Consider the following 7,519-nt stretch of genomic DNA (forward strand, 5'->3'; position numbering starts at 1 on the left):
TCGAGCCGCATATGACAGTAAATACCTTGACTGCCACTGAAAATAATGACATGACTGCCAGTAGAAATCGATTCAACAAAAACAGCATAAGACTTGTAAGTTTCTTTTGCCTAGGCCCTGCAAGTGATGAGTCACGCAGTTTTCACTACAACATAAACGGTTTTTTGACCGAATGATGAGTCACGCAGTTTTCACTACAACATAAACGATTTTTTGACGCGGTCAAAATCTATTTTGAGATCACTACTACTCCGTGGACATTCTTTTGGGCGAGCGGCTGCACGGTTGTACGTCGCGAGCGCCTCAAAAGTGTGAATTCGACAACACTGAACATCCGAACATTAGATGGAATGGTACTCAAACTTACAAGTCTTGATGTAATATCTAAACATTTTGTGATGCCAAGTTATAGACATGAGAAACTGTACTAAACAACAGCAGCCCAGAACTATTGTCGGTTCTTAGCTTTATAGCCTTTGACAACGGCTATAAATCACACAAGCACGCACACTATAAAGAATTTGTTCACAAAACTTGAGTTCCATCCAAGGATGAAAATACATATACCGAAAAGTATCATAACCTAACTACAAAAAAAAAACATTAGTTCTAATGGCTAGAAACTAAAAGATGGCACATTACATTAACAAGGACAACAGCTACGTCCAAAAACATGAGGCGATTACAACACATGTCCCATGCAAGAACTGAACCAAGCTTAAGAGCTTTTCCATCTTGCCATCATCGGTGAATTTAGCCTTAATTCACATCCATCTCAGCGCGATGACATTGACATTCCAATGAACCAGGGGCGGAGCTACAGGGTGATCCCTGTGGGCCACGGACCACCCTGCACTCGGCCCAACCGAAGCCTATCCATGTAGTCTATACTGGAGAATTGATCGTGTACGTCGCTTGGCCGGCCTTCTGGAATCGCGACTCGCGAGAGACCGACGGTTCGCGTATTCTCCTCCGTACGGCGCGGATGCGGCCATCGAGATCGGATTGAGCACAGGGCGCGGCGACTCCACGAGGACCTCGAGTCCACGACGGCAAACGCTAAGCCATGAGCAGCAACCAGCAACCCAACAGCCATTAGGATCGGGTACGTACATCAAAAGCCTAAGATGAAGACTCAATTGCTATTTGCTAAGCCAAAGCCCTACTATGTACTCATGTTTCTCCTTTTTCTTTCAGCTTCTTTTTCTTTCAGCCAGGATCGGAGATTCGGAGGATCCACGTTTCTGCAATTGGCAAGCCAGGAACAGCAAAAGTGCACAGGGTATGGGTATATAAAACTGATTTAATTTTAATTTTATGTTTTTACGGTATTGGATTATTGGTTTGGTAAATTGAAACGTCATATAATTCTCATGCAGATTTGTTAAAAATGAAGAGGAGTGGTGATATTGCCTCTCTTTTCCAGAAATATGAATCAAAGAAGAAGGCTTGTTCTCAATCTCCTTCTGTGGCTGCAGCTGTTCCAGAAGAGCAAATGGAAGAACAAGAAGATGGACAAGATCAAGATAGAGTGATTGAAGAAAATGTAACTCCAACTTCAATGTCTGAACAAGAAGATGGACCAGATCAAGATAGAGTGATTGAAGAAAATATAACTCCAACTCCAATGCCTCCAAATCCACCTCCACTTGCCCAAAAAGAACCTATTTATGATATCAGTCGGCTTCCACTTGATCCGGGGGAAAGACAACCCATTGCAAATTATCCAGTCAATGATCAAGATGCAGTTCGACGATCATATATTATTAAAGGTCCATTCCAACCTTATGCACATCAATTTGAAAGTAGAAAAATTGGAAATAGGGATCGACAATTCAATCCTATGTGGTTTTATAAATATCCATGGATTGAATACAGTGTCAAGAAGGAAGCAGCATTTTGCTTTGTGTGCTACTTGTTTGGAAAGGAGACAAGTAAGAAATCTGCATTTGTTGAAGGTGGTTGGAGAAATTGGAATAGAAATGATGCACTTGATTTACATGTGGGAGGTGTAACAAGTGCTCACAACGCAGCTCAAGAAAGATATAACTTATTTATGACTCCCCATGGAGCAATTAATGATAAAATTGTGAAGGTGGATAATGAGGAGCGCCGTCTCTACAAGATTAGGTTGACTTATTCACTTAGATGTTTGAGATTTCTTTTGCAGCAAGGATTAGCATTCCATGGGCATGATGAAAGTGAAGAGTCTAGCAACAGAGGGAACTTCATTGAGCTTTTGAAGTGGCTTGCAGCAAATAATGAAGAGGTCGACAAGTTTGTTTTGAAGAATGCTCCAGGTAATTGCACATTAACTAGCCCAGACATACAAAATGAAATTATTCAATGTTGTGCAATGGAGACTAGAGATCAAATCATTAAGGAAATTGGGGATGATCACTATACAATTTTAGCTGATGAGTCTAGTGATGTCTCTCATAAAGAACAACTAGCCCTTTGCTTGCGTTATGTTGATAAATCAGGAAGGCCATGTGAGCGGTTTTTTGGAATTGTTCATGTAGATGATTCATCACTTAAGGAAGCAATTCAATCTTTACTAGTTAGTCATGGTTTGACTATAACTCAAATCCGTGGTCAAGGCTATGATGGGGCTAGTAACATGAAAGGAGAGATTAAAGGGCTGAAAACCTTGATTATGAAAGAATCACCATCTGCTTATTATGTTCACTGTTTTGCACATCAACTCCAATTGGTTCATGTTGCTGTTGCCAAAGACAATAATGATTGTGTGTGGTTTTTTGATCAAGTATCCCTCTTGCTAAATATTGTTGGTAGCTCTTGTAAGCGTCATGGCATGCTTCGGCATCACCAATATGCCAATGTCATGAAAGCACTTGAGTGTGGTATACTAGAATCTGGAAGTGGGTTAAATCAAGAGATGGGGATGCCTAGACCTGGTGACACTTGGTGAGGCTCTCATTATAAAACGGTGGTCAACATGATTGCTATGTATCCCACAATTCGCGATGTACTCATAGCTCTTGGACGAGATACTTCACAAAGGGGTGAATGGCCAAAAATACATACTATGGTTGGAGTGTTTGAGTCATTTGATTTCATTTTCAGTGCTCATTTGATGCTTGATATTCTTGGACATACAAATGAATTGTCTGAGTGTTTGCAAAGAAAAGACCAAGATATCCTTAATGCAATGTCACTCGTCCGTTTGGCAAAGAGTAAAATGCAGCAAATGAGGTCTGAAGGGTGGGTTTTATTTTTTCAAAGGGTTACAATATTTTGCAACAAATATGGTATTCAAGTTCCTGGAATGGAACATAATTATGTGCCATATGGAAGATCAACACTCAGGATCAAACAAATGATGATCACTTCAGAAGAGAAGTATATATTGGAGTCATTGATAAAATTAGTCAAGAGCTTGACAATCGGTTTGATGAGGTAAATATGGAGTTGCTTACTTGTATGGCTGCTTTGAATCCAGCAGATTCCTTTGCTTCTTTTGATGCAAACAAGGTACATAGACTTGCTAAATTTTACCCTAATGATTTTTCAAGCTCTGACTTGCTAAGACTCGATCTGCAACTTGAAACTTTTATTGATGACATGAGGAAACATGAAATGTTCAAAGGCCTAAACAATCTTGTTGACCTCTCAGTAAAACTTGTTGAAATAAAGAGGGATAAAGTTTATCATTGGGTCTATTTACTTATCAAATTGGTATTGCTTCTACCGGTGGCTACTGCAAGTGTTGAAAGAATATTTTCTGCAATGACCTTTATCAAGAATAAGTTGAGAAATAAGATGGGTGATAGCCTTCTCGATGATTGTCTAGTGACTTTTATTGAGCGGGATATGTTCTTACAATTGAGTGAAGAAGAGATCATCAACACTTTCATGGCTATTAGAAGGCGAAGGCCTGACAAGAAGAAGAAGAAGTAGTGACATATTCTTCTTCAACTATTATAGGTATGTAATATTTGGATCAATTCTACGTTAAGAAAGCTATACTCGTCTATTTTATGAACTCTATATGTCCTTTTTCCCTTAATTGTATTTTGTAATTCATATACTTGTGTACTGACAAGTTAAATTTATAGAGGTTACAAAAATTTAGACAATGGACCACCATAGCTACAAATCCTGGCTACGCCACTGCAATGAACCCCATCTTTGGTAATGACATAATTCCAAAAATCTACTATATAATGTTGCTTTCATGTATCTCCAAAGAATCACCTACATTACTATGTAATCAACTCTGATACACTGGACATATTTGCTTTATTGTTTCTATAAGTTACCATTTGTAGACTATCGATGAGACATTCAAGGCATGCGCCACCGTCATGGTACAAGATGTGCCGCCTTATCACCGATGCGATAGGCGGTATGGCTCTTCTGATCAGCAAGGTGCGGTGTTTCCATGATGTTCTGCAGCACCACGCCAAAGATAGAGGCGGAAAGGCAGTGGGGGCAAGGGAGTTTGGTTGGAGATGAAGAACACGGCAAGACGGACATATATTCGATGGATTTAGGGTCGGGCCATGGTGGTTGGCAGTGAAGGAGCCATTGGAGCCGGGAAGGGAGGTGGCGGCGACGAGGGGGTGGGGGGTTGAGCGTCAGGGGAGCTTGGTTGGAGATGAAGACGACAACAAGACAAACATATATCCGATGGAGTTAGTGTCGGGCTATGTTGGTTGGCGGTGGAGAAGTCTGAGCTAATCAGGGAGGCAGTAGGGGTGAGCGTCGGGGAGCTTGGATGGAGATGAAGAAGACGACAAGACGAACGTACATCGCATAGATTTAGGGTCGGACCATGTTGGCTGGCAACAGAGGAGCCGACGAAGGTAGGCGGGGAGGGTGAGTGTCGGCGCCAGGAGCGTGGGGTGCATGCATTCCACGAAGGAGGAAGATAAAGTGGAGATAAGATAGATTTGATCTGGACCTTTTGTTTTCTACTTATATATGTGTTAATAAAAAAACAAAGTGGCAGTGGTCCAGATTTAAAAAAAATCAAATCAAAGTGATAGTGGCCATTAGATTACTATAGATAGATCCGAAATTTAACACTAAGATAATCTTCCAAAAGATCATACTCCTATAAGAGCAACTCCAAGGGAGTTGTTATTCCTAATATGGAGTTCGGTTTAGCCTATTTGCAACATAAAATGGCCTCCAACAGATATTCTATTCGAGATTGTAAAATACCTAGCCATGTATCCCGGCTTTCTCGGTGGCTAAATATAGCTAGTTGGCGCCGCTTGCCATCACGCTTGCTCGCGCTGATTCCCGTGCGCTGATTGACCAGGAGCCCAGGATGGGCCTAGGTGCCGTGCATGTCGCTTGAGTTTAATCCAAGCTTAATGACGTGGCAGCAGGTTCAATAAATAGATAGCTAGCTTTAGGCATGCTGTTGTGGAACCTTGTCATTTTGAGAGACCAAATTATTTTAGAAAGCCAATTTCCATATCCAAATTTAGCCATCTCTTAGAGTTGCTCTAAGGGTGTGATACACCGGACATGTATGTCACCACTGCAGCCCATCGATGAGACCTTCGAGCATGGCGCAAGCCGCGCAGCCGTCACGGTCCTTCCTCATCGCCGCCGTGTAGATGAGGCATGCCATTTGGCTCTTGAGCAAGGTACGGCAACCGCAGGACGTTCCGCCACACGCCAAGGCTAGTGGCGACGCGCCTCAGGCCGCCGCACAGGTCCGCTCGCTCGCAGTGCTCCGCCATATACTTAGCATCAACACTCAGCCGCCGCCGCTCCGCAGTCGATGCCTTGTGACCGCAGGAACGCGACAGACTCCGCCGCTCCGCGGCGTGGCGGTCGCGGCGGGCGTCGAAGTCCGAGAACATCACTTCCCACGCGAGCTCGAACGGACGTCGTCCGTGGCCGTGGAAGATAACAGGGAGGTTGCCGTGCTCGTCGCAGAGCGTGATCCCGAGCTGCATGATGGGCACCTCGTCGACGTTGGACTTGACGAGCGCGTACCGCTCCCGCCACTAGTACAGAGACGGGCTTTACTTCCGGTGGGGAACTCCCTCTAGTCTCGGTTTTCCACCCGGGAGCAAACATTCGGGACTAAAGGAGTCCCGGGTCAGGAACTGGGACTAAAGGGGGACCTTTAGTCCCGGTGGGTAACACCAACCGGGACTAAAGGTGCTTTCTGACATGCCATGGGACCGGCACCCTTTAGTCCCGGTTGGTAATACCAACCGGGACTAAAGGTTATTTTTTTTCTTTTTTTCTTTTCTTTTCATTTTTTTTTGTTTTCTTTTCAAAATAGGTTTTCGAAGTCGTATTGTACGCTGCTAATAATACATTTATACGCGCGTATAGTATGTTTCGGTTCAAGCACAATGAATGTATTAAATGACACAATTCAAGCATAGAACTATATATATATATATGCATGCATGCATCGTATATATATATTTACATGCATGCATATGTGTATTTTACATTATATTATTTTATGTGCATATATTACAAAAGATTGCAATACAGTTGTTGTGATATAACAAGTTTCCTCTCATCCTCTAGCTTGGCTTCCATGGCAGTGTTGGGTCGAAGTAGAACTCGCCCTTGGAATCGATGACCTGGTCATTAAAAAATTCGGCTATAGACTCTTGAATTGCTTTGAACTGGTCTTGTCGTATGACCTTTTCCTCCAACCATCGATCCTACAGGTTTGAATTAAAGGAAAATAAATTAATATATGTACATATATATATATATAAAGACATAGTAACACAATCAATAATAATAATTAAATGAATATATAGTGTATTTTTTAACGTACTTTGAGTCTCTATGTAGGAGTTCTTTGGGAGACCTGCTTGATAAACTCGCAAACATAGTAACTACAATAGTTGTTCTCCTGTTCCTGCCTCAGACACCATTTTACGAGAAAAAGATTTGTCATCCAATCTGGTGATCCGGTGAAAGCTATATGTTTAATTAATAAAGATGATGCGATTTAGGAGACTTACTTTCAAAGGGATTACATTCAGTGGCGCTTTGCATTTTCCAATGTGTTGCTTCTCAATAAAGGTTTTCCAAACACTGCCCAATAAAAAATTTACCACGTCATCAGATATAGTTAATCATCATGTTTGTGTGTATATATAGTTGCTAGAGATACCGAAATTACCTCTGGATAATATCTATCATATCTTGGTAGTCTTGTTGTGGTTTTCTCATCGAGTCATAGATTATCAAGTGACTTTTCACCAGATCGATGTCCATCAATATCCAGTGATTGCTGCATGTGTTTATAGGATATAACGCATAACACTCATTAATTAACTAGAATCAACATATGAGCCATTAAGGATGATCGACATTATTAACACTCACTTGAAGTTGTAGGGGAATAGTATATCCTTCTTGTGGCGTTGGTTCACTAAGAAGTTCATGAGGTTACTCTCTGACTCAGACATCCAATTAGGCTTTAGAGTAACTGGGTCTTTGAATATTATATGGGGATCAACAAAACCAACTTCATTGCAGCCTTTCTTTCTATGCTCTG

At 41.8% G+C, this 7,519-nt stretch overlaps 1 pseudogene; it reads left to right on the plus strand.

Moving 5' to 3' along the window:
- The first annotated feature begins 1,235 nt into the window (after positions 1-1,235).
- LOC136480640 (uncharacterized) lies at positions 1,236-3,921 on the plus strand (annotated as a pseudogene).
- The last annotated feature ends 3,598 nt before the right edge of the window (positions 3,922-7,519 follow it).

This window comes from Miscanthus floridulus, chromosome 9 (genome assembly GCF_019320115.1).
Source record: "Miscanthus floridulus cultivar M001 chromosome 9, ASM1932011v1, whole genome shotgun sequence".
NCBI classification, from domain to species: domain Eukaryota; kingdom Viridiplantae; phylum Streptophyta; class Magnoliopsida; order Poales; family Poaceae; genus Miscanthus; species Miscanthus floridulus.